Genomic DNA, 27,749 nt, shown 5'->3' on the forward strand with positions numbered 1-27,749 from the left:
CCATTCTAATGCCACAGTCCAAAGGAGTGGCATTTCATGTGCTGGCCATGAGTGATATGAAATTTCCCTGAACTTCATCCTCGACAATTTCATCCTGGGACCTTAAGGTTTGTGCCTGCGATAAGGCCTTCGGCTTAGCATACCCTCTAATCTTCAGGAGCCACTTTATTTGAATGTTATATAGACACCGAATTATTCTGGGAGGATTCCTACTTTTAGGAGTGTGGAGCAGACGGCCTGCAGGTCCCTTCCATGCGGCCACGCACCAGCACTCCTGTTGTCCCCAGGGCCACAAGGTCCTACGAGTGCCGCCCTGGGACACGGGACTCGTTTGCCTTCTATCAGCCGAGTGTGCATCGGGTAGTAACCCCATAAGGGAGTTCGACTTTTGACCAGAAAAAGCTGTTGGCTATAAACAACAAAAACGATGTCTGATTACTTAAATACAAGAGGAATTTATTATATTAAAAGCATATTGAGCCCTGGCCCAGTGGCTCAGTCGGTTGGAATGTTGTCCCATACACCAGAAGGTTGAGGGTTTGATTCCTGGTCGGGGCATGTGTGGGAGGCAGCCGATTGATGTCTCTCTCTCCCCACCCCCACCTGCCCTCCCTGTCTAAAATCAATAAACATATCCTTGGAGAATTAAAAAAAATTAAAGGATATTCAGTAGTTTGAAAATAAATCATTGAGAAGCTGGAGAATCGGGCTAGAACCTGTGGAGAAGCCAAAGGTGGCTAGACCCGCAACCACACCCCTGCCACAGAACCAGGCCACCTGGTGGGGGGTCTCATGGCCGGACCCGCTCTAGCTATGGAGGCGGCCCTGAGGTCCCTGGAGAATTGATGTTACTGCCGCCGACACCGAAATGAGTTTTCCATGCTCCGAAGGCACGGCTCCTGACTGGCTATGAGCTATCTGGCAAGGCACAGGAAGTGCCAAACTGTGGCCCTTTCAGCCTGCCAAGGCTCACATGGCCGAGAATTCCTCAAAAGTAAGAAAGGGGTTCAGATGCTGCACAGCTGAAGAACTGTGTCCACTGCAAACTTCCAGGTTACTGGGCGTTATTTGCCAAGGTGGACACCTTCCTGGACTCCTCACTGAACCACGTGGCGTTGCCCAAGAGGAGCTATGTACTGTGTGGGGCCCGTGTGACAAGTGAAAATGCGGTTCCCTTGTTCAGAAGTTGTTAAGAATGTCTAGAGGGTGACAGCAGAACGTTGGGGCAAGCCGGGGGTCGCCTGCGCAAGCTGCACACCCATGAAGCCTGTCCTGGCTTCACCTTGGCAGGGCTGTTGGTGCACAGCTGGCCCAGGGGCCTCGATAAGGCTGTACAAGCGGATTCTGATGTGTCAGTGTGGTTTCATTTTATTTCCTTCCCACAACCGGAGGTGTAATTAGAATTATCCCCATTTTACAGTTCGAGGAAGCGGGGATGGGTAACGCTGGTGCTCTGGTTCCAACCCAGGTCTTCTGACTCCTAAGTTCCCTTTGCCACTCACCGTCATACTGCTCAGGGCCTTCCAGTGTGGAGAGCTGCGTGGCGTTCCCTGGAACATGTACAGTGCTCTCAGGGCATCATCCTCCAGAGATTCTAATGTAGAAAAAGACTACTTACTCTATTGGAAGTAAGACTTTGTCGCTTCCAGGAACTGCACTGCAGGAAGGAAGGAGAGCAGTGCTCAGGGGCCTGAGGCTGGACTGTCACCTCAGCTGAAAGCAAACAGACTCTCGTATGTGCTTGTGCATACAAGTACCATTGTGCGTGTGTGTCATGCCGCATGCCCCGGAGCAGGTCACTCACTCAGCTTCCCAGTGTTGTTAAAGTCCTGACCTTCCCCATAACAGAGGGTTGAAGCCTCTCTGCCCTGCGGTGCCCTGCTCACTCAGGAGACACCATTTCATCCTTGGGCTCGGAGTTCATCCAGTGCCTCATGCATTCCCCTTCTTCCAGTCCCCTTTCTGCCATCGGCTCCAGCCCTCAGTTTCCACCTTGTGTCATGAACAGTCGGACAGTGGCCTGTGTTCAGGTGGGCCTCCTGCTTGCTCTGGTGCTCTGCCCCCTCTAGACATTCTTAACAACTTCAGAACAAGGGACCCTCGTTTTCACTTATCACATGGCCCCACACATTACATAGCTCCTCTTGGGTAACACCATGTGGTTCAGTGAGAGGAGTCCCTGTGTCTAACCTGTTGAAGCCCAACCTATACTACATGCCAGCTCCTACCCTGGTCGTCCCGTCCCGTCCCGTCCCGTCCCGTCCCGCCCCCCCCCGTTAGCAAAATGCTCACTCAGTACAGGCTTCCGCTCTTCACAATCCTGGGCTGGTGAATCCCGGGGTAACTCAGTCTCTTCCTCCTTTTTCTGCTCTCTCCCGTTTTCTCCAGGGCTGTTCTCGTGTGTCCTCGCCCCTCGTCTGGGTCCACCTCAGAGCCTCATACAGAGCAGGCATCTGGTGACCCCGCGGTTCTCCTTCACATCCTCTCCACGGTCCGTCTCTCTCTCCTTTTCTTTGTTCTACCTGTTCTCAGTTCCCTTCCTTTGACGGGACACAATATGAGATTAAGGCATACTTCAGCAATGTTTATGATGTTTATAAATATAAAGTTATTTGACATGTTTTTAATGTTTAACTCATAGCTTTCCAACAAAATATAGCTCTTTTTAAAAAGCTATAATGAATTTAATTGTTTTTTATTGCTGTGTAGTCGTTCATTGATTTTTTTCCCCCCAAAGTATTTTTTTTTCCTATTTTAAACATAGGGAAGGAGAAATTTCCAAGGGTTATTAGTTCATTAGCTGTTACAAGGAATAATTGATCTGTCAACTCAAAGGATTTATAAGGATTTGGTTCACAGAACTCATGAAAGCAGTAGCATACGTTTAAATTCTGTCTCAAAAGAAAACATTTCAGAAGGGGCTTCCCTTTACTTTTTGCAAGATAAAAATTAGCATCTCTAGTGATGAAAAGCACCCCTGTTTTTAAATATCCTTCCAATCTTAAGGAGCTACAGCAGCTGTATTCACACCTACACCTGAAATCATTGGATAATGTACTTCAACCAAAAGGATGGGTTATAAATATTAGAGTTTCTTCCAGTGTTGTTTTTCCCCCACGTAAAAAGAATGGCACACAACTAACATTTCTTCAACTAAGAACAGGAGGTTGCTTTTTCTTTTCTTTTCTTTTTTTTTTTTAAGCAAATGCACCCAAATTGGGTTTGATTCACAAAGGAAAGACTGACTGCAAAGCTAACAGACCCATCATTAGCCATCTCTGCCCTCTTAAATGGCCTGTCCATTCCACAGCTCACAATATAGGACTATGGTCTTAAACAAGGGATCCAAGAGAACGCTGCACAAGAAACGTACAATGGAATGGGATAAATTTCTTTAGCATAAATAGCAGTCTCCAAGGGTGACTGGTGTGAATGGATTCCTGCTGAGAGGGTCTCTGTGCCTACGGAGGAGATCTGTGGCTTTAAGAGCTGTGGCCCCACCCCCGGACTGGGGAAGTGCTCAGTCACCCCTGCTGGGCACGGTCCACAGGCCCCCCTGGGCCTCCTCTTTCCTTTCAAGCTGTGAGTCCTAAGGAACTAAGTGACAGCTCCTTTTTCATTCTGCTGTGCAAATCCTTGAGCTGTTCCTAGTGCTTTCAAAGGGAAAGTATAAGACATTTTACTTACTCTGTCCAGCAGCAGGGTGGAAGTCTGGTAAGACCAGGGTTATTCCGGCAATAAGCCTGGGACAGATCTTCCTCTTTTACGACTGTAGTAGAAGTTCCCTACAGGGACCAGTAACCCACCATTTATGCTTCCTACATCCTTTTCATCATGCCCTGTGGGGCAGCCGCTGTGTGTGCTGCTGGCCAGTATCTAGATAACCAGAGGGAAGGTGTACTGGGAAAAAGAAGTGTATCCAGTAGCACATGTCAGAGGTTCGCTTCTTAGCAGGCATGAGCCAAGGTAGTCAGGTCCCAAAGTAAATATTTACTTTTAAAAGGATTAAATACTGCATGTACACAGTTTTTGTTTTTGTTTTTAAATCGACCAATCCCCAGCCTTGTCCCTCCTGACCCCCAGTGTCAGTCATTTGTAACCAGTGTCAATCACTTTTTTTGCTTCTCCTTCTTCTGGTGATTGCTTACATATTTCTAAATAATGTATTTACACACACCATTTTATTATTTCTCAACTTTATACATTACCTATTGACTTCCTGGTCTGATATATAGGATTTCACTCCAACTCCATGCATTTCTCTCCTCTTAACAACATCATTGCTTTTATTCCTCTATTGATTACTATTGTAACTTTAAGTAATACACTTAAACCATCTATTTCCTGTTCCATTGGTTATGGGCATTATGCTTGCCTCACCTGCCTTCTGCCTCTTCTCATCTCTTCCCCTGCACTTCTGTCAGCTGTTGACAATTCTCATTCCATTTTGACCACAATTAAGATTTCTGTACTGTGGTTTTAGGTTGATTCCAAGTGCAAAGTCTGTAGACAGCTTTTACACAACCATATCTGCATGAGCATCGGTGCACTGAAGAGCCAGGACATGCGCCCTGAGCTCTGTTGTGGTTGCCGTGTCAGTCACAGGAGAGGGTTCAAGTCTGTCCTCTGACCTTGTGTTCCTTCGCTGATTTGAAACCACACCACATTTTAGTTTGCTTAAAATTGTTTTTAGATTTTATTGTTGTATTTGTGATTCTTCTGAAGGTTTCTCCTTCTTTCTTGTTAAGAGAGGCAGCATGTGTCTTTTTTGCCATTCCCCTGCTATCTCCCAGCTTCTAACTCACTCTGTCCTTGGAATCTCATTTTTCTAGAAACCCACCAACTCTCTGTTCGCTTTTGCTTGTTCTCAACAGCCTCTTACTTATACCAGAAAAAAAAATTTATACTGCCTTTTATATTTCTTGGAGTTTACAGTTGCCTTTCTTTTCTGTTTACCTTCCTTGCCTTTACTTCATCTTGAAGTTTTTCTAAATCGAGTCCCCTTTTTTTCCTGGAAACCCTCAAGTCCTCGGTGTCCTGTTCCCATGTGGATGGGATCGTGACTCTGTAAACACTGTTTACTGCCGAATCAAGTGCTGTGTCACTTTTATTTTCTGATTTATGTCACTTTTTTATTTTCCAGATCTTGGTAACTCCTTTTTCTCTTTGTTCAGTTTACAGTGCACTTGTGAGTAATTCTTCCCAACATGTCAGCATCTCTTTAAAATGCCTCACAATAATTTCCACATGTGAAAATTTATCAGATAATCCCTAAGGTTTTTATTTGTTTCTCTCTTCATTTGTTCATTGTTTACCATTTTTGGTTGTGTGTTTTCCTGGAGGTTTTCTCTTCTAGACCCCATTTCTGCTCCAATCTAAACTAGGTTGTTTTTGTTTTCTTTTGGGCTTTTTGCACATTTTGTCATCCTGGTATTTCTGTTTGTTGTAACCCCGTGTACTTACACTGTGTCTCTGATCCTATGTCTTCCTCTTTCTCAAAATTTTAACCCTCATTTTGCTGAACAGTATCCTCAACTTTCTAAAAAAAAAAAGGGGGGGGGCAATGTAGTATGTGTGCTTTGTGAATTCTCACGTGTAGAAATGTTTTATTCTATCTTCATGCTCAGCCGATAGCTTGGCCGGGTATAGAATTCCAAACCATAAAGTACACAGCATCTGCTTTAATGTCTCATGATACCCAGCATTGCCAGTGGGAAGTCCTGCCAGTCTGGCCCTTGTTCCTTTGTTCGTGGCCTGTTTTTATTTACCCCATCACCACTGCCACGCTGTTTGTTTTCATTTCAGAAGCTTTCGACATCTTTCTTTTTTGATCTGTGATTTGTTTTTCATTATCTTAAGCTTGCTGATCACATAATTTACAGTTTCGCGTCCGTGGCCTGATCTCCCGTACGCTCACCCTTCCAGTGAGTGGCTCGAGCACCATCGCCCATCACATGCGCACAGTCCTTCCACAGCTGTGCCATTGAGTGGCCCTTCAAGACAGTTCTGAATCGTAACTTAGTCTGACTTAAAGAACTCACTGGCAAAGTTTTCTACTTCATCTCGTCATGCCAAGTGTTAAAAGTATCCGACCTTGTAGATTATCTGTAAAATGGGAGAAGTGTTGAATACTCTTATGTGATATCATACACAAACCCCACTAAAATGCCTTTCATTAAGTAAAGGGCAACGGTTTAGACACGGAATTTAACTGACGTGACCTAGTTAGAACCAAAAAGATAAAGGGGACATTGCCAGCTGTCGCCAGTCCTCGCCTTCAGTAGGCTCGTGGACACAGAGTGCAGCACAGACGCATCTTGCTGTTCTAAAAGACAGCGAAAGGATTGCCTCAGCATTTACACATATTACTATAACCAGGTATATTAATCTAAGTATAAAACCAAGACCTGGTTGGCATGGCTCAGTGGGTTGAGGGTCATCCTGCTAAGCCAAAGGTTGCCGGTTCGATTCCTGGTCAGGGCACATTCTTGGGTTTTGGGTTTGGTCCCCAGTTGGGGCGTGAATGAAAGGCAGCTGATTGATGTTTCTTTCTCACTTCAGTGTTTCTGTCCCTCTTGTTCTCCCTTCTCTCTAAAAAATTAATTTAAAAATTAATGAATTTAAAACCAGTCTCCCTCACGTTTTGAGATGGCATTCACCATCTCTGTGAAATGATGAACATTAAGAATCAAGCCCAATGTATTTTTAGAAAGGAAAATAGTGATGGACTTGCTGAATCGAAATTACCGTCCAAGTTCAAGAAGCTGTGATCCTATCAATTTAACCACAGGTCAATCTTACTTAAATCAGGCCTGCCCAAATGAAATGTTCTATCAGCCATGCATGATCCAAATTGTAGCATATGAGATCGATTTTAATATGGTACACATAAAAAAATCACAAGACATTTCTGTTTTGTAATAAATAAAGAAGTGGTCAACTATTACTCATTAGTAATAGAAGTTCATTAGTAGCTTCTTGGAGATAACCTGCCAGGTCTACCCTTTCTCTACTTTTCCTAATCCCAGCGAAGACCATTTTTGTTCCAGGGATGTACCGTACTTCGTGGGATTCTCCAAATACGCCATCAGTGTAGCCTCCACCCCTCCATGATACCCTCATTGTTGTTGGCATCTGTGTAAGAAAATCTAGGGGCCTGGACTGTCTTTCGCCCAAATAGACCATGGAGCTTTGGCCCAATCTTGTGCTTGCCTCCCTTCTCCACAGTATGGCATTGGCTCACTTCTGAACAAAAATCTTCTTGCTCCCCTTAACTTCACCCCTTTTAAAATCACTGTCTCATCACAAATGACACAGAGGTTCCCATTTGCAAGCCAGACATCCCGCTATCTCTGGGGTCTTGCATTATTTCTGTTTCCAAATGTCAAAACACCATGTTCATTGGTAAAAGCTTTCTTATTCTTGATTGTTCCTCTTTTTTATTGGATTCTGTCTTTGTTTTTATGGGTATGGTATTTTTTCCAATAAGAATTTTCTCTTGAAGAATGCTTCCTAGAAACTTGGGACATTTTTGTTTGTTTGTTTTTGAGTTCTCTTTTGCTACCAGAATTATCTCTGTATCCTCTAGAGTCAGTTTTCCTATTTGTTTATCTGAGCTTTCTATGCCGTGCTATGGGCTTTGCTTTACATGCTTGGTGCATCTTGGGCGTGAGTTCATATGTCCAAATCGGGAAGTGGAAAGGCTGATGGGAAGCTCTGTGTGAGTGGATGCATATGGCTGACAACAGGCCTCACAGCCAGGTGGCTGGGGAGCCCCATCCCCTTTGCCAAAAACCAAAGAACTCTACCGGAGCACAGCAGGACTCACACTAGCAGCAGCTCTAGCCACTCCAGCTTTTGATGTAGGCGTAAGTACTTGGCTGCCTGCTGGTTTTGTTACCCCATGAAAAGAATTCGAATGAATCCATGTTTGCCTCCATTTCTCACTCTCTTGTCTGGAGCCTCTCAGCAGTTGTGCTTGGCGAGTTGGCGCCCTCTTCAGTTATGGCTCCTCGTGTGCTTTCTGAGCCTCAGCTTCCTCCTTGACTTAACTCACCCCTGTCCCATAAGTCCTCTTCCAGAAATTTGTGGAAATCTCTCTTTCACGGAGGGTTCCTCTCCAGTTCTCCTCATTGCTGCAGAGCTATACCTCTTTTATGCCTCTCATCTTCTTTATCTCCTCTTAAACCACATCTTTCCCGGTGTAAACCTGATCTAATATCTGTCACTGCTATTCATCTACCCAGATGTACAATGTCCTATAGAAACCTTAGACATTCTTAGTAAGACCAAGTTCAGGGCCTGTGCACATCCGGGGCTCAGACAAGTCAGTAGGTACTCTCTTTGAGTAGGTACTACAAGAAGCATTACCAGATATATAAAGATGTGAAAGATACATATTTCCAATCTCATAATTTAGTGAGAATCCCATAATATAGGTAGAGCAAGACCCAGACTTACGGACATTTTTAGAGGTTTAGCATTTGGTAAGAATGAACCTCAGAGTAACTGGCTACCTGGCTTCACAGAAATTGGCAATTGGCAGATAATATGGTGAAGGGCATGTATAACTCATTCATTCTTTGTTCATCAGAGAATGTTAGAGTGCAGGGAGCTGCACTGGAGCCAAGGAGAACACAGAAATTGATCAGATACATACCCTGCCACAAGGAGAGATAAATCTAAATCACTCTTTTTTTGCATGCAGGAAAGCTTTATCAAGTTATAGAATTGTTATACTTCTTAAAGACTGGCGTGTGGAATGCCCAAGCATTTTTAAATGACTCGGGAAACTGATACGTCTTCAGTAAACAAGTTACCCTTTCATCAGAGTTTTTCAGCCTCTACCTTCAGTACTCAGCTGTGGAATATTCATTTCTCTTGTTTAGTATTTTTGTCTTATTAAACAAGGAAAATAACTTAAAGACAAGGCGAAGTGAGGCAAATGGGATAAGAATAATACAGGTAAAGCTTATGAGAGGTTAAAATAGAGGGAGTAACTTCTTCCTGCAAGTGTGTACAGAGTAAGGGGAGTAAAATAGGCCCATTGAAAGGGAGCATTTGGACAAGTGGGGGTGGTGAGGAGGGAGTGGTACTGGAGTGAGTCCCAGGTACAAGGAGAAATTCATCTCAGCTGGACCCAGAATTTCAAAGATGCTCATTAATATGTCATCATGAAGTAATTCCCTTTTCTTAGAACATTGCTTCTATCATTTGATTGGCTCAATTGAAGCATAGATTTCCTCTTACAGCACTTTGTTTCATTGAGGGTCTTTATTCTTCCACGATTTTAATATCTCACAACCGTAAAAATACAGCTCCCTTTCCTCTTTTGCTCTCAGCACCCTCTCTCCCGTCCTGCCCTAGGGGAGGTCGTACTGTGTTGCATCAGCATCTCTTTCCCATTCCGCTCATCGCCAGTGCTGGTGGAGGGGAGAGGGTTTTGGTTTTTTCATCCTCACCCAAGGATATATACTTTTTTCATTGCTCTTAGAGAGGAAGAGACAGAGGAAGAAGGAGGGAGAGAAGGAGGGAGGGAAACATTGATGTGAGAGAAACATCAATTAGTTGCCTTCTCGTATGCACCCTGACCATGACTGAACCCACGACCTTTCAGTTACAGGACTACACCCAACAAACTGAGCCACACCAGTCAGGGTGAGAGTTTTGATTGGTTGTCTCACAACCCACTTCAGCCCCCTCCTTCCTTTCCTCCCTGAACTACAGAGACTGGAAAGTTAAAAGATACACTCTTTGGACTCCTTGCCACAGGGAACCCACATGTGGCCCAGCTTCTATCTTATAAGACTTGGAGGTAGAAGCAACCACTATGAGGTGTGAGCCACGCACGGGGAGATTAGTTCTTCAGGTGGGATGGTGTTTGGGAGTGTCCAGTTCTCCGTGGGAGCTCTCGAGGAGTCTAGCCCTCATTCCTGTGGTCCCGCGTGGCGTGTGGCACATGGCACGTGGCAGGCGGCTGCAGCAGTGGTGCACGACTGCCCTCTGGGGTTGGTTCCACTGGTCTTGCTTGTGTATCCTCCAAATCTGGTTTCCTGGTTGTCCTAAAGATTTTGTTAAGCTTCCAGTGTCCTTGAAAAAAAAATTCCCCTTTGCCCAAACTAATAAGAGTGGAGTTGTCATCAACAACAGAAACCCCCAGAGGGAAGAGGGGAGGGAATTTCAGGGGAAAAGGGGAAGGGTTTACAGGAACCCTTCTGTAAAGGACACATGGACAAAAACTAAGGGGGGTGGAAATGGGAGGGAGGTGGAGAGCACTGGGGGGATGGGCTGGGATGGGAGTAAAAGACAGAAAACTGTACTTGAACAACAATTTAAAAAAACCCAGAAACCCCCCACCGCTACAGTATTTTGACAGTCCAGCCCTCCACCCGTGTTCCTTGAGGATTTGGGCACTCGGTGCAGTTCTCTGTCGCCCATCCTGGGCTGCCACACTAAGGGAGGACGGTCTGCGCAGCACTAGGGTTTCATCATTTCTCCATCTCCATGGCTACCTCCTGGAGTTTGTGGGGGGACTCGATCACTTCTAAAGGGCCTCTTTGACTCCAACCACATATCATTCCACTTTCTCACTCTGCTCTGACCTGCGTTTTAGCCTGAGAGTGATAGTTTGTCTCCTAATCCATCTCTACTCCCCTCACATACTAGTCCAGCTTTCTTTCCCTGTACACCCCAACCCAGTGGGCATTCATTTCAACTGCACACCCACCTGCATGCAGTTTCTTCAGTGTGGACCTACCTGTGCATTTACTGGCTCCAGTGATAACCTTTAACATGCGCACGCTAATGCAGCACCCCCTGCTCCCTCATAGTAGTGAGAATATAATATTAGCTAATGCTTATAAAGTGCTTATCTTACCATGTACCAGGCAGTGTTCAGAGCACTTTAATATATTAACTCATTGAATCCTCACGGCACGCCAGTGAGAAAGGGACATTTAATGTGCACATTTTTCAGATGAAGAAACTGAGGCACAGAAGGGCTAAGTTCTTTGCTCAAGGCCACACAGCTAGTGAATGTTTGAGCTGTGATTCAAACTGCCCGTGTTCTTAATCACTATACTTTATTTGTATTCTCTTTGTCTGTTTTAAACGATGTCAAGATATGTGCATCTTTACATAGATACTAAAAGCATTTTTTCTGTTTAACCATAAATATGGTTAATATCTCACTGTTACTATCTCAGATGGTGGTTTTGAAAAGCAGCACTCCATTAATATATCTGCCATTTTTAATGAGAAAATTTCCTTTTTATCTCCCATGTTATTTCTTTTCTGTACATTCTGATTTGACTCCCAATTCTGTTGGCAAAATATAGCGTTATGCCACTGATGATAAATGTTCTCAGGCAGGTACCGAACATCTATGGTGATAGATTTTCTGTGTTACCCTACAAATTCCAATTCCGTTATATCCAGCGAAGCATGCTTTCATAAATGAAGCAAGCAATTTGTAATATCAACTGGTACTTTTCCCTCCACTGTCTTCTAAGTCTAGTGTGCTGTTAGACTCGGAGTTCCAAAATCAGACAGCGTAGACCTGAATCCCAGCTCAAGCACGGAGACCTTGTGCAAGATCCTAACCTCTTACACTTCAGGTATTTCATCTATAACTATGGGGGTAGCTAAACTGAATAGGAACAGATCACTGTGGACCACCACCTGCCCTAACCTCCAAACCCCCCCGCCCACTCCAAAAGGTTAATCCCATATCACACTTTCCTCCCAAAACAAGCACATACCCATTGTACACACAGAGAACAGCTGTAAGAGTTTCAGTGAATTGCAGAGTGCGCTGAAGGTTTCATACTGAAACAGAGGAACAGGTTACCTTGTACCCGAAATGCCAATCCGCCCTTCAAAGGAAAAGAAACTCGCTCCTCTGTCATCCATTGTCCTTTCCCAAAGCCCCCTCCCACACACACCCCAGTCTCCTTGCTCCTCACCCTCCTGGTTTTGGCTTAGGCAAAATCTCTCCGCTTGTCCGCTTTATCACACAGGTGGGAGGAAGCCTAAGTTCCCGGATGTCAGGGACTATTCCACTTGTGTGAAGCAGAAGTATTTCACTCCATCGAATTAAGGATTCATTCTTGACTTAAAGAGGTGGTAATTCCTTGACCGTTTCCAAGAGCAGTGACAAGTGGATGCCTCACTGCCTTCCTGAGGTTCTCCTCACTGGAAACATGTGCTTGTTTACACCAGCTGTTGGCAGCTCAGTGCAGGGCCAGGACGTCCACATTAACACTCACAGGCCCCTCCCTGGAGCGCTCTTGTTTAGGGGTTGGCTATCAGAGCTCCTGGCTGGTTAGTTGGTTTCTCCCTCTTGCCAGAAAATAAAGATTCCTTTTCTGTCTCCTGGTCATGGTTACATTTATTTTCATTACTTTTCCATATATATATTTTCTGAAACATTATTTCAAGCAGTTCTTCAATTTGACTAATAATAGTCAACTTAATCATTGACTAATGTGTGCTCCTAAGGAAGTACTTCTTACAGAGAAGATACATTTTGACACTGTAGACTTGCACACAGCTATTAATCAATATGAAATGGTTTCTCTTGATGCAGTTTTTGAAGTTAATACAAGGAATACTGTATTTTCCTAGAGTAATCATTTTACTGGCTTTCATGTTTGTACTTCTACTATGTTAGACAATTTTTAAATCTTACAAGTCCAGTAACCTCCCCCTTTTTCTTTAGTTTGCTTCATAGATGGTGAATCTCACCCATCAAAACTAAAGAACCCACTGGTTGAAAAGTTAGATGAAAATGCGGCAGAGTCGGAGTGTTTAGTGCTTCCAAAGAGGGTCCTTCATTGTAGCTTGTCCAGGAGTCAGAGTGAATGTGCGCTGTCGGGCCAGGACTTCGGGGGGATGAATTTCCCAGGGTTTAATCATTTCATAAGGCCTCTGAGTGTGACTTTTTCCCCAATAATCTACTTATCTCAGTAATTTACCCCTCCTACTGCATTGCAAGGAAAATGAGTCTCCCAGGTTGTTTGCATGATAAGTAGCTGGGAATTGTGTGAGCCTTACAAGAAGCAGCCCCGAGTTAATTGTAGCAGCCTGAGCTAATGGTTTCCCGTGTTGGTCGGCAGGTTGAGTGAGGAGGAAAGCTTGAACACAGCCTTTATCACAAGTACCGTGCATTTGAAAAGCTGAAATCTTAAAAATGTTCGCTTCATCCTGTGCAATATAAATGGGTGAGAAAAATGTGCTTCCAGAGACAGGACTAGCAGCTTTGCAAACAGTGCTGGACGTTGGCGGCCTGAAGAGTTGGGGGAGGCGTTCGTTTCTGGTTTTCCAGTGGATCGCACTGATTTGCCCCCCCCCCACCTTTTTTACTTGTCAGAATTAAAGAATAAGCTGCTCATTGCAAACAAACAAATAGGAAAAAATCAATCACTTAGGGAAAATAAAACACACTTTCTGTAATTTTCTGGTTGTATTTTCCTTAGGTTCATTTCACATGTATCATGAAATTTTTAGTACTAAACGCATCAACTTAGCAAGTAGAAAATGGATTTTCTCTTTAGAGAAAAATCATTAGAATACAGTTTACTTTGAAAGGAGGGGTCAAGGCTGTTCCCGCACTGTGCCATGAGAGCTGCAGAGGATGACATACGATCTTACATAGAATTGGAGGTCTGGAAGTGTGAGGAGACTGAATAAAAATGGGGTCGAAACAGAGATACTGTGTTTCCCACATCACCTAACTACTAGGTAAAGCTCAGAAAGTAGAGGGAGGAGAGTTCCTGTTGGAAAGAAGGCTATGGAAAAAAGAACCAGAAACACCTGTTCTCTCTCTGGTCCTCCTCTCTGCGTGGTCAGTGCCCACCCATCCCTCCAGTCTCAGCTCAAACACCCCTTCCTCCAGGAACCCCTTTCTAATCCTCAAACTAGAGACTTGCGCCCTCTTACATCTTGTTTTTATAACTCGTGCACAGTTGTAATTTTACATTTTGTGGTATGGTCACTTACTATTTCTTTCGCCCTGGCTGGTATAGCTCAGTGGATTGAGTGCTGGCCTGTGAACCAAAGGGTCACTGGTTCAATGCCCAGTCAGGGCACATGCCTAGGTTGTAGGGTCAGGTCCCCAGTAGGGGGCGCTCAAGAGGCAACCACACATTGATGTTTCTCTCCTCTTTCTCCTTCCCTTCCTCTCTCTCTAAAAATAAACAAATAAAATTTTAAAAAATTATCTCTTTCTCCCCACAGAAGTTTAACCTCCCATGAGCATGTAAGGATCTTGTCTGGTTTTTAGACACCATTGTAATCTCAGTATCTGAGTTCTCAAACAGTATTTGCTGAACGAATGGCTGGCTGGATAAGAGTACAGTTGTTCAAAGTATTTCTGGCGAAGGATATTGGGGTGAGTTCATGGGTTAACTTATGGCTGTGCAGAATGGATTTAAGAGGCTTGTTAAAAAGGAAGACAGAGGAAAAATTGTTAACCTAGAAAATGTAGTAAAGGTACAGGGGAGCACACGCACATGTGGGTGTGTGAAATACTCCAGAAATAAACTGGCCTTGGGGTATAGAAATGAGAAAAGAATGAATTTTGAGTGGTTTTTCTAAGATACAGATGACTAGGCGTATCAGCCAGGTTTCCACCGTAAAGTAGACGCATTCTCAGCTGGGTAAGTGGCAGAAGTGTATGCAGCGGGGAGGGAACCAACGAGAGACCTGGGGCACACAGGACTAGCAGCAGTGGCAGATAACACTCATGCCATCCGCCTCCCCAAAGGAGCACACAGTGTTCCTGAAGCTTAGTAAGAGTGAGAGCAGCAGGTGTGCTCGTGTGGGGGGTGTGGGGGGTGTGGGGGGGGCACTCGGCTGCTGCCGGAACAGGAGAAATACTCCAGCCTGTCTCTCCCCTGACCTCTGACTTCCAGCCAGTGCCTCCCCTCGCCAAACCCAACAGAAAGTCAGAAGGCTTTTGTGGGAGAGCTCACCCAAAAAAGAGGGCAGAGAAGAGCAGAGAACGGATGCAGAGGCAAATGGAAAATAATAAGCCCAGCGAGAGAATTTAGATTCATGTTTTTTAAATTTATTTCGTTGGTAGTGGTAAAAGTCTTTGTAAGTATATAAATTATACATTGTAGTAATGTTGATTATTTAAGATTGTGGAGAATGAGTTGTTTTAATGGTCAGTTTTTCCAAATACCTGCAATTTTACTTTTTATCTTTTCTACTTACTTTTTATTTTGATTTTTAACCACCAACACCATGAGTAAGGTATCCCCTGAGAAAGTTTACTCCTGCCTTCTCGATGCTCTCCCTTCCCCACACAGGTGACCACTTCTATCACCCTCTCATGTCTCCTCCCAGTGTTTCTTCTCTGCAGATACAAGCAAATATGAAAAATATGTGTATGCATGTACATGGTGTGTCGTATGTGATACCTCTATCTCCCCTTAGGAATGGTAGCATATTACATATGTATAGTATATATCCTATGTATATATCTTCTGCATCTTGCACATTTATTGTTTTCTATACATGTAGGTATATCTGCAGGATAAACCAACCAACATGGACACGCTGATAAATTTGACCAGACTGCCCTTTGCAGAGCCTGTGCGGTTTGGCACCCCCAGCGGGGCTATGTGCGTTTCCCCACCGCCTCCCTGGAAGGGCACGTTGCTCAGCTTTTGGAATTTTGCCAATCTGATAGATGAAAAATATTTCACTATATTAGGTTGAACCACATGAAATTGCAATTTATGTAGGTCAGAAATGGTGGACCATCAGTAATTTTATATGGTTCAACCTCATAGCTTTGTTTTGTATTTTATAAGTGAAACAATATATTTTTAATGTTTTTTCAAGATTTTGTTTATTTTTTCCTAGAGAGAGGAGAAGGTAGGAGAGGGAGAGGAACATTGATGTGTGAGAGGAACGTCAGTGGGTTGCCTCTCACACTCGCCCTGACTGCGTGCAGGCTGGGCCCGCACCTCAGGAGCGTCCCCTGACTGGGAATGGAGCTGGTGCTTTGTGGGACGATACCTGGAGCACAAGCCACGGAGCCTCACCGGTCAGGGCACTCCTAATGTATTTGAATGGCTGCTTGTATCTCTTTTTGTTCTGAATGGTACGTCGATGTTCTTGGTGCATTTTCTATTGTTGGTCCTTGTCTTACTAGTTTTATGGAGCCTTTCTACATTAGGGAAGAGGATCTTTTGTGGTAATAAGTTTAAAATGTTTTTTCCTTATTTGTATTTTGACTTTGCTTATGGTGATATTTTTGCATGTAACCTGTGTATAAGTGGACCCATGCAGTTCAAACCCATGTTGTTCACGGTCGGGTGCTCCGGCGTGGTTGTCAGAGTAGCTCATTCAGCACCGTGCGTCTGCACATGTACATCATATACACATAAAATGCCTACATTAGTCAATGGCAGAACCGGGCCTGTTTCATTTTCCAGGTTTTGCTATCTGCATTTTTTTCAGTAAGTGTATTAATTGTTTTCAAACATATATTAATTCTATAACATGTAAAGGTATTTTTAAGGAATGTCACCTTATTTATATATATATTTCAAGCCAAAAAGTTAAAATAAAGTGCTAGGACTTAAAATGAATCTTCCAAATTAGTATATGATCATAGTTACAACCATAATTAGGAATAAGGATGGACTTATTAAGTAAATGGTATTAGAACAACTGAGTATCTCTCTGTCAAAAGAAAAAGGTGGGTGGGTCTATACCTCAGCCAGGATAAATTCCTAAAAGGTCAAAATTTTAAATGCAGCATACAAAACCACTAGAACTCTAGGAAAAATCCACAGAAGCATTTCTTTATGTCCTTGGAGTAAAGGTGACCTTACTATTACTCAAAATCTTGATGTCATACAAGATCAGTCATTATAATTATATAAAAATTAGAAACTCTTTAGAAAAAGGGAGGTCTCTTCTCCAATGGATTATTCTTTTCTTTTTTTCATAAGTCAAGTGCATTGAGGTTTAATTTACACAGTAAAATTCAACATATTTATGTGAGCAGTTCCATGAATATTGACAAATCAGTTGTGTAACCGCCATCACAGTCAGAACACGGCGTATCCCCAGCACCGCACATAGTTCCCTTGTACTCTCTGGTGGTCAGTTTCTTCCCTCCCTCCTTCCCCACACCCCACCCGGTCCCTGGTAATCCATGGCTGCCCCCAATGGTTTTGCCTTTGGATGGGGCCATTGCCTTTTCTTGCCTGCCCCCCCCCCCCGTCTTGTCTCTCCCTCGTGCTATGTGAACCCTCACCCCCGTGGTCAGAGCTGGGCCAGTGCACACCATGCCACATGTCAGGAGGAGGAAAAGGGCATTAACGTGTATCACTAGTGTTCTCAGACCTGGGTGTGGGACGCACCACATCTTGTCACTGTCCACTGGTGAGGATTTAGCTCACGCTGCCCTGCCCTCTGTCCGTCCTTCCCTGCTGTTGAAGAAAGGGAAAGGGAGTCCTGATGGATGAATCCAGTGATCTCCCCTGCAGCTGGCCACCAGCAGAGCCACAGCCATCTTATCCACACAGAGAACACACCCCCTTCCCAAGGGAGAAACCCCAAATCCTGCCCAGTTACTAAATCCCACTCAAAGGCCAGGGTTTCTGAGTGATGGAAAGTCTTCTCCAGCAGGTTCTGAGGTGGCTCCCGTGGCCTAGTGACCTCGGAAATAAAACACAAGCTGTTCGTGTCTCTCCTTCCCATCTCTTTCCCAAGGATGTGATTTTTTTCACAAGTTATGGGACTTCCATTCATCGTGCCAGGCCCCACATTCAAGTTCAACTTCTGTACGTAGTTCTGGTTGGCTTTCTGACTCCCACCTGGATTCACGCTATCTTCCCCACTTTGAAAGCAGCTACTCTGGGCTGCCTGAAGTGATGGGTTTAAGAGGGACGGCAGTGCACCCGATCTCTGCCCCTGGGCCGAACCACTTTCTTTGTTTCCCAGGGAGGCCACCTGGAAGGCTGTGGATGCCCACGGTCTCACCTCCTGCCGGGGCGGGAGGGGCAGCTGAGCTTGGCCTGTCCAGCAGGGGGAGGTCCCAGTTTTCCAGACATTGTGCTTCCATCTCTTCGGTAAACTGGCCAATTCTTACATGAACTTGCTTAAGGTTAACAAATTATGAAGAAGCTTTTATTTCCTTCCTACATATACATTATCTCTAAATATATTTAATTACATTATTATAGTGATTTTAATAAAAACCTGTTAAGCAGTTTCCTACCACCTAATTTTTAGGATTAAGTTGTGGGGGTATGAATAAACTCTTTATAAAGCAGCCCAGTAAAACCAAGCATGTAAAGAAACCTCATGAACAGTGCAGAAGCAGTATCACCAGCACCGCGGGTCTGCACAGAGGGCGCAGGGAGCTGACCAGGCAGCATCAGCGCGCTGTGGGCTTGGGTGGGGACCGGAGGGCCTGGTTCCGAGCACTTTTTATTTAGAGATTACTATTAATTAGGCCAAATGACATCTCAAAACATGGGAATGCAAATGCAACAGCCCTTAGCAAAGGCCAGCGTAGCTTTTAGAGGAGGATAACCATTCAGTGCATTTCAATACATGTAAATAATAGATTTACTAGTAAATATCAAAGCTACTTATTTAAAAAGACTTATCAAATAGTTGTCAAGTGTAATGGCAAAAAGAAGGGGAAAAAAGCACATATCTCCCCCCAAATGCTCTAGTGCCAAACAGTTTTATAGGCAAATTCTTTCAAACTTCCCTGGAAAAGTAATTTCCATGTTATGTAAACTGTTGTTCATAATATAGGCAAAAAGGAAGTCTTCCTATTTCACATTCCAAAGTTAGAATAACTCTGATATCAAAACCCAACAAAGAATGTATACTCACAAATCTGTAGTCCAGTCTTACTTATGAGTATAATTATCCTAAAAAGAAAAACCATAAATAAAACACTAGCAATTCCATATGCTTTCAAGAGAATCAAAGTCCAATCAGCCTCAAGAATGAGACGAGGGGTTCATTTAGGAAATATATTAACATAATTCTTCACACTAATAAATGGGGGGAAAACCATGTGATTAATTACCTTGATAGACACTAAAAAAGCATTTCATAAAACTGAGTGTCTGTTCTTAGTTTCTCAAAGAAAACGCCTGTCCAAGGAGGGCACTGACGGACTTCACGGTCATGCCGCATAGTAACCACCACAACTAAACACTTCCATTTTGCTTGATGGCCAAACTCGAGGTTCGACCGGGGAGGAAATTAACTCGGACAATCTAGCCCCCAGAGTATGCAGATTAATAAAGAGAAATCAAAATTACTGTCACGTGTGTATATATTTACAGTCTTCAACCTGGAAAAACTCAAGAGAATCAACTGAAAAACTAAAAGGAAACCCAAGTCCTTTGTCATTTATAAAATGAACATACTAAATTGTTTTCTCATACAGCGCCTGTAATAGGTTCGAAAATGTCACGAAGAACAGAGACGAGATCACATTAACAATAGCTACGGAAACTCTACAAGAATAAAACTATAAAACATCAGAAGGTTTAAAACCCAGCTCTAGGTGAGGCAAAATAAAAGAGGGTGACAGCTAATTGAGGCTCTCAGAACTCCAAGGAAGAGCTGCAGGAGTCGGGGCAGCTCCCAGAGCTCCCAGGATTCTTCCCATTCAGGTTGCAGGGTTCAGCTGTTCCACACAATGAACAACTCTGTCTTAAAGGCTTTCGATCTCTTGAAAGCATGATCATCATAGATTTATATGTTTGGGACAGCAGTTTTACAGCATGTGAGGAAAGGGCACTTGTTTCTAGTTCACACGAACACACCGTTTGGGTTGGTGGTGGGCCTGCCCCCCATCTGTTAACCTGCTTCACTCTTTCCCGCTGCACACGGGCTCTCTCCTCGTGGCCGCTTGCAGCCCCACGCTCAAGTCCTTCTTCCTCTGTGGAAGGGGTCCTTCCTTACAGTGATTGGGAGAGTCATGGGGAGGTTTCTTTCTGGGATGGCTGGGGTCTCACATCTGTCTCTGAAACATGGGCTCCAGTGTTTGGCTCAGCCTTTGGTCAAGGGTACAGGTCGGCTATTCCATCATCAGTATGGTGTGCAGGGTGGTTGGGGTGACAGTTGATTGGCAGGAAAAATTATATTTACAGAGAGAAGATTTGAATAAATGTAGTGGTATGCCATATTCAAAGACAAGGCTGACTTCCATTATGGAGAAAATAGATTTTTCCCTAAGTTAATATATAAATTTCATACCATCTGATTTGGAATTCCAAAGGGAGTTTGGGGCGTGCCTGACATCATGATTCTAAAGTTCATCTGCAATAACAGACATAGGTAGTGGGCTAGGAAAATCCTGCCCAATGTAGGGGGACCCCCTAAATTTAATATCTTCACCTCAGTATTTTATCATCTGTCCTAGCTTTAAATATGACTCATTGCCGACACCTTTTTTTAAAGCTTTTTTCCTGTGTAGTTCTACATATATTTTGTAAGAACCTGACCTTGTATAAAATTTTCGATGATGCTGGAGATGATGTAAGCAAGAGAGCATGTACCGCCTGCCCCGGCCAAAGGAGAAACAAAGAGATGGAGAGGAAGTGTCAGTTAAAAAGTGTTTGCATGGGAAGTAAGTGCAGGCCGGAAAAAGTGACATTTGTCATTTTGTTTTGTGTTTGCAAATGGCACTCTTCTTGGGAAAGTAAACTCCTGTCTGAAAGGGAAAGTGAATGTGTAATGCATGATAATGCCTTTGTAAATATGTGTCCTGTCTAATTTCTTTGGCTTTTGAAACAATTGGGGGATTTTCAACCCTGGAAATTTGTAAAAATAGGCGAGATAAATGTTTATCTTGTGTGATTTATGTTCATACCATGCCTAAGTTCAAAGATCTCAATTAGATAACCATTTAAAGTTCTCTTCCTCTCCAAGAGTTGGAAAAGTTCATTGATTGAGGCAAACCCAAGATGAAAGAAAAGGAGTTTACATTATATTCAGAATAACAAAGAACTCGAAAGGATTGCTTCTAAAAAGAGAAGTAACCCTGGCCCACTGACTGCAAGCAAGAAATAATGTGATCCCTGCTAAGTAGCACAAGAATGAATACCAAAACGGGCAGTCGGTCCCCCTTCTTGTCCCACATAGTTGGGTTTTATAGCTAAAATTCAGTTCCTCAGTTTGCTTTGTAAATGATATGCAGATGTGGTAAGATTTAGCATTCTGTGTGGCATATGTTTGGAATTACTCACGTAAGCACATTTGCACCAGCTGAAGCTAGAGCTCACACACGGGTGGACATGAATCCAGGAGAAAAGGTCACGGTGCCCGTGCTAAAATGCATGTTGAAGAAAGCATATCCTGGTCACCGGTGCCATCTGAAATCCAGGAGCATATGTGAACCCAAGATGGCCCTCAGACCAGTAGCCCCTTAGGCCAAAGGGAAATGACCTTCCTCAACTAATGGAGAGTGAATGAGAGAGGCAGAGCTCACAAAACACCGACAAGAGAAAAACCAGGTGGTAAGGTTAGCCCATCTGGCTAATTGGTCACAGACTGTAAATTCCCCTCCAGCATCTTTCTTTTAAGCCACATCTGCCCTTGCTCCTTAGAAGAACCTGGATCTTCTGAGGAGTTGCAGAGGACTGTTTGTGAGGAAGAATGTCGCTCAGGTTTGGCAGGCGGGGGGCAGGGGGCGGTTGTGTAAGTTGAACAACAGAAGTATGTCTGCAACTTGGAAGAGGGGAAAAAATGAGGCAACAGTGGGACAGGGTGAGGAAGTTGTTGGAAAGTCACTTAGGGAAACCTGGACTAGTTGCTCTATCAGCCCGTTCATTGCCAGACACTTACTGGTGCCCGTGGGTCCCAGGGCTTGCCCTGGGCAGAAGTCTGGAGGTCAGGAAGTACCTCTTCTGTGCCCAGCTTCTCTCCCCAGTTCCCTGCCCTGCTTCCTCGCTTCCTCACACATGCTTCGTTCTGTCATTGGTGCCTTACCTGTCCACCCTCTTCTGCTCAGGAGCAAAGGACTCCCCTAAGTTCCTTCCAGCTCAGAAGGCACAGAAAATGTTGTTCCCACCTGTGATACTTCTACTTCCAAGTAAGAGAATGGGAACAGAGTAAGAGAATGATCATGACATCGACAGGTATCCCCTGGTGGTAGAATCTGGGGCACCTCGAAGCTACGCTGGGAACACATTTGGGAGCAGAAAGGACTTTCTTTTACCCACGGGGTGATCCCCAATTAGGCGACCATCTGGCCTGGCCTGCTAGGCACATGAAGATAGCTTGTTTTCAGGAATACTTCTTAAAATACACCAGGGTCCCAAACTGTGCCTTCCAGAAGTGCCTCTGACAGTCCTTGGCTAATGAGCAGCTCTGAGGATCACCGCACCCCTCGCTCAGCTGGTCCAAGAGGCCGCGCCCTGGAACTGCAGTCTTTGCTTTCTCTCTTGTGTACCAACCAAGGAAGCATTTCCAAATCTATTCTGTTGCCTCCTTTAGCCCTGTTTATAACTCTGTTTACTCGGCATTTTAAGTAGATAAAGAGTCACTCCGTTAAACCAGAGTGGTAGGAAAGGTGGCAATAGTACAACTCTAATAATCAGTTCCGATGGTGTATTTCTATATTCACAAGTATATTGGGAATAGTATCCACATTTTTTTCTTTTTTAACTTTTATGTATTTATTTATTTTTTAAATTGATTTGAGAGAGAGAGAAACATTAATGTGAGAGAGAAACATCAGTCAATTGCCTACCATATGTGCCCCATCCAGGGATCAAACCCCTAACCTAAGTATGTGCCCTGATCAGGAAGGAAACCTGCAGACTTTTGGTGTGTGGGACGATGCTCCATCCAACTGAGCCATGCCAGCCAGGCCACAGTTTGTTTGTTTTTTTTTTTTTTTTCTTAAGTCTGGGTATATACTAGTAGGCTGTATGAAAAATGATAAAAGATTTGAGTGGGTTTAGAACTGCAGTTAGTTACACCGAGCAAATGTAAATGAATGAGAGCCGATATTTATGGGGCTCCGTATGGTTTGGGCACCGTTCGGAGCACTTCCCAAGCATCATGTCATTTAACCTTCACACTCGCCCTACGTGACGGATGCTATTATTATCCCCATTTATGAGATGTGGCAACTAGAAAATGTATTGAGCTCTTCCGTTAACCTGTGTACTTTTCTGCATGTGTTATACTTCAGTAAATTTATTGGTTGTTTTTTTAAAGATTTTATTTATTTTTAGAGCAGTGGGAAGAGGGGTGGAAAGAGGGACAGAAACATCGATGTGTGAGAGATACATCAACTGGTTGCTTCTTGAAAACTCCCAACCAATTGAGATCCTGGCCCACAACCCAGGCATGTGCCCTGACCGGGAATCAAACCAGTGACCCTTTGGTTTGCAGGCCAGTGCTCAATCCACTGAGCTACAACAGCCAGGGCTGTTTTTTTGTTTTGTTTTGTTTCATTTTTTAAAAAGATGAGTTCATGGAAGCCCAGAGAAGCTCAGTAGCTTGCCCAAAGTCACCTAACGGTATTAGCAGAGGCAGGATTCAACCACCACATGCCTCACTGTGGAGCTTACTTAGCCTGTACATTCTCCTGCCATCCTTCACATTCAGTTGTAGATTATGATCATGTCACATGTTATATAGTCCATATAAATATCTGGTATTTGCATTCTCTTACACAGCTCATTCTTCATTTTGTCATTTATTTATTATCTAGAAATGTCCCCAATTTTTAGTCTTCTCTTTTAATGATGTACTTCTTTTTCTCCCAACCATTTACTTCTTGATGGTTGAATAAATGAATGAGTGAATAAATCATGTCATAACATTTATACTAATGTACATTTTTAAGGCAGTGTTCTAAACTCACTCATGTCTTCATTTAGTCCATAAATATTATCAAATGCCTGCTATGTGCCAGGAAATGGGAATATAATGTTGAATAAGATAGATAGACTCTTCTTTCAAAGGGCTCAGGGTCTAACAGAGGCAGACAGACTTTTTGTTTTTAATTAGGTCAGTAAAGTATTAGGGGTTCTATGGTAAAATCTCTTTATGTAATGAGCACATCAAGGAGAAAGTGGCTCAGGCAGATGAGAAACATTGCATGGAAGAGAGTCCTGCATTTGGAAAGACGAGTGCGTGCGGCCCTGGGCAGGGGTGGCAAGGCCAACGCTCACTGTATTAGTCCACTCGGGCTGTCATAACCAACCACCGCAGGTAGGGTGGCTTAGACAACAGAAATGTATGTTCTCCCAGTTCTGGAGATGGGAAGTCCAAGGTCAAGGTGCCAGCAGAGGTGGTTTCTGGTGAGGTCTCTCCTTGAGTGGCAGGTGGCTGCCTTCTGGCTGCAGCCTCACCTGGCCTTCCCTGTGGGCGTGCTGAGAGAGAGCGAGCCCTTGGGGGTTGTCTTCTCCCCCTTATGGGGACACTGACCCTATTGGATCAGGACTCCACCTGGCCTCATCTCTGAGTTACTGCACACCCCCCCGCCCATGGTTTTGAAGAGTCCTTTCTCATAACGAGGTTTTCTGGGTGGAGCATTTGACTTAACCATGCCTTTGTCGGTGTACTTACATACTCAGAAGACCTTAACCAAGTATCTGAGAATTCTCCAAACTGCCTCAGAAATGTAAATCATCCTCCCATGCCCAAGTTATAATGCTCTCATTAAAAAAAAAAAAAAAGTCTCAAGTTCCAGACCTCCTGTGAAGCCTTTTTGAACTGGATAGAGAGTTTGGAATGACTTCTCTGGGTTGGGATTAGGGCTAGGGCTAGGGTTAGGGCTAGGGCTAGGGCTGTGTGATGCAGTGATTTTGAGAGTGAGAGTTCTGCAGTCTGACTTTCTGGATTTGACCTCAGCTCCATTGCCTACCAGCTCTGTGACCTTGAGAATCCCTCTTTCTGTTTCTTTACCTGCGATTGCTGTCATTCTGTCTGCCGCCACATCTTGCTAACTTCACTGCAGGGCCAACAGAGAACTCTCAGCAAGAAGGATGGCCTAGCACAGAAACCAGGAGTAGGGAAACCTCTGCACTCGGAGATTTGGGGATCAAATGAGTTAAAACATGCTTGGCATGAAGCAAGCGTTGTATCTGTTGTTACTTTTCCTTGTTTGGCCGACAGACATGGAGGCACATGGCTATAGTCTCTCCACGGTTACATGGCAGTTCAACTCGATTCAGTGGTGGTGAATCGAATTTACATTTGCTTAACCAACCAATACCCATCATGAAAGATATCAAACATTCATGTTTTCTTCCATCTTTTGTCAGATAACTTTAATCTGGAATGAAAAGAGTCTTCAAAGAGTCAGCTTTCTGTCCAGGTGTAAGGCTGCAGGTTTAGAAAGAAGGGTACAGGGCATGACATTGGATACCTAGTGGTATCTGAGGATTTGGGGCACAGGAACTGAAGGGAAAATTCTGAAAAAGAGCCAGACAACAGCCAGCTTGGAGAAGACTTACCGGCTCTGCCTTTTCCAGAGCTGCGTAGGGTTGATAAGTGAGAGGATTTTGTGAGCCCTAGACAGCTGAAGCCAGCGGTGAGAGCTGGGGAGGGCTAGGGTCAAAGTTAAAGGGGGCTTTTTTTAACTGGAGGTGGCAGAGGAAATGCCTTCCTGTGGGCCTCAAAGTAAAGTGTGGTGGAGATACACATGGGCAGCTAGAGAAATATGAGTGCTTTCTCTTTGCTTTGCTGTGTGACTGTCTTTCTGAAGTCTGTGTTGTATTAGGAAGGAGACAAGTTTAATAAACAGATCCTATTTTTGTCCCAAACCATGGCTTGGAAAAAGCATTCCAAATTCCCGAACCGGGAACCAGACCCTGTCGGTCCCACGTGCCTGTCACTCTCCCTTCCACCACACGGTGGTGACTTTGCCGAAACTGCAGAGGTAGGTCTCCAAAGCCAGTCACACTGAAGCCCTGTCATCTGCCATGGAGATTGAGACTACGTCAATGACTTTTAAGATGTTTTTACTCTTACCCTTACAAGACTCAAGACACTTTATATCTGCTTATTTGTCTGAACTTTTTCTTCGGCCGTGGAAAGGAATTGCCCAGTGGGCAGGCATGGCGTCTGCCCACTTCTGGCCCAGTCCTCTGCCTCCGGGCATCGCAGGGCATCTGCTCCAGCTCTCAGGGCTCATTCCCGAATCCGGGTTTGGTCTGGTTAGCTGGCAGCACCCAACACTCAGGGACACACAGACATATGAGAAGAGTAATCTCACTTGGTTCAGGCAAAGCTGGAGGATTTCAAAAAAGAACTTTCCCTTGGAAACAACAGCAAAATATACACAACAGCAGAAATAAATGGATAAGTTCATGGAGTCTGGCCTGCAGAGCAAGACTTAAAGATAAAATAGCACGTAATGAAGACTGGCGAGCACGGCTTGCAGACTGTTCAAAGCCTAGTTTCTTCTCCCCCCTTGAAATACAAGAACCTAGTAGAACAGACAAACAAAGATAGTCCAAATTCTATCCTGGGATAGATTTTATTTATAAGTTGTAACCTCTATATTCCAAAGAGTGTGTGGGATTGCTTACAATATAATGTGTGTATAATATCTCAAAGCTACTAAAGAAGTAGAAAATGTTTAAACATACTGTATATGAGAACCTAAATAGAATATATTAAATCACTAAACTAATACCATGTTTGAGTGTCAAATTTAGCGCCAAGAATAGAATCCTGAAAAACCAACACAAAAAAGGGAATGGGATGTGTTACACAATGATAATATCTAATAGAAAAGAAACATACTTTTTCAAGAAAGGCAAGCTTTTCCCTGCTGCTAAATATGTATCACAGTAATTAAAGCATGTAATTTAACAGCAATGTTATAGAACACACAGAAACTCGGGTTGGTTGATAGTAGCATGATTTCGAGTTGGTACTCCTTTTAGATAGAACTGATGGAAACCTTCCTCCCAGAATTTGCTCTCCACGCCGTGTAGCATCTTCTTCTTGAAGCCCCCAGAGAGGCCTTCTGTCCAGCACAGGACACGAGAGAGGGGTGCTGTTGGCTCCTGGTTTAACCCTCTCGTTTCCTTCTTACTTTACCTCCTATTTGTTTCTTTATCTTTTTGTTCACTTCTGGAGCACTTCTTCGACTACATCTTCAAAGTCTTCCATTGAATGTCTTTATTGTTGCTGTCTCATTTTTGTAACTTATGTATTCTGATTTTAAAGTATTCTACTCTAGTTTTATAGATATAAAATCATCTCTGAGGATAGTAGTGTTCCTCAAAAGGTTCCTTTCGTTCTTTGCATTGTATCTTGTCACTGAATTCTGCTTCCTGGCTTTATTGATGTTGTTGACGGGGTGATTTTGGGTTTTGTCTTCTTCTTCATCAAACATCTAGTGATGCTTGGTTGCCCATTACTGTGTAAGAACAAAGCACTAAAAAGACAGCTACAAGTTCTGTGGGCATGGGTAGGCTGCATTAGTCGTGGGTTTCATAAAAGGATTGTCAGATAGGGAAGGACCTAGCCATGGTCCCGGGGACCCCAGACGGTAGTGTGTTAGGTCTTTCTCTTCGCTGTGTCCTTTCCTGCTGAGAGGAGCACCTTCTCTTGATGAGCAGGAGCTCAGCTGTCTGCCTAGGAATCTGATGGGGTGGGGGGGGTGCAGGACAGCAAGCTCGCTGTTTTCTGTGGAAACTGGCATTTCATCCCCCTGTTTCCATCCTCTTGCCTTATCCCTTCCTTCTTCTGGGCCCGTTGCCATCATTTTAGAATTCCTTTGG

General features: G+C 44.0%; 1 protein-coding gene and 1 pseudogene across 1 annotated transcript in view; one reads left to right on the forward strand and one right to left on the reverse strand.

Annotated features, from left to right (window-relative positions):
* Window positions 1–27,749, forward strand: part of STX8 (syntaxin 8) — a 255,335-nt gene that overhangs the window by 199,332 nt on the left and 28,254 nt on the right. The gene's annotated exons all lie outside the window — the stretch shown is intronic.
* The window catches only part of LOC119063593 (cytochrome c-like), a 34,488-nt pseudogene continuing 13,675 nt past the window's right edge, over window positions 6,937–27,749 (reverse strand).

This window comes from Artibeus jamaicensis, unplaced genomic scaffold (genome assembly GCF_021234435.1).
Source record: "Artibeus jamaicensis isolate MK-2021 breed Jamaican fruit bat unplaced genomic scaffold, CSHL_Jam_final contig_781, whole genome shotgun sequence".
Classification (NCBI taxonomy): domain Eukaryota; kingdom Metazoa; phylum Chordata; class Mammalia; order Chiroptera; family Phyllostomidae; genus Artibeus; species Artibeus jamaicensis.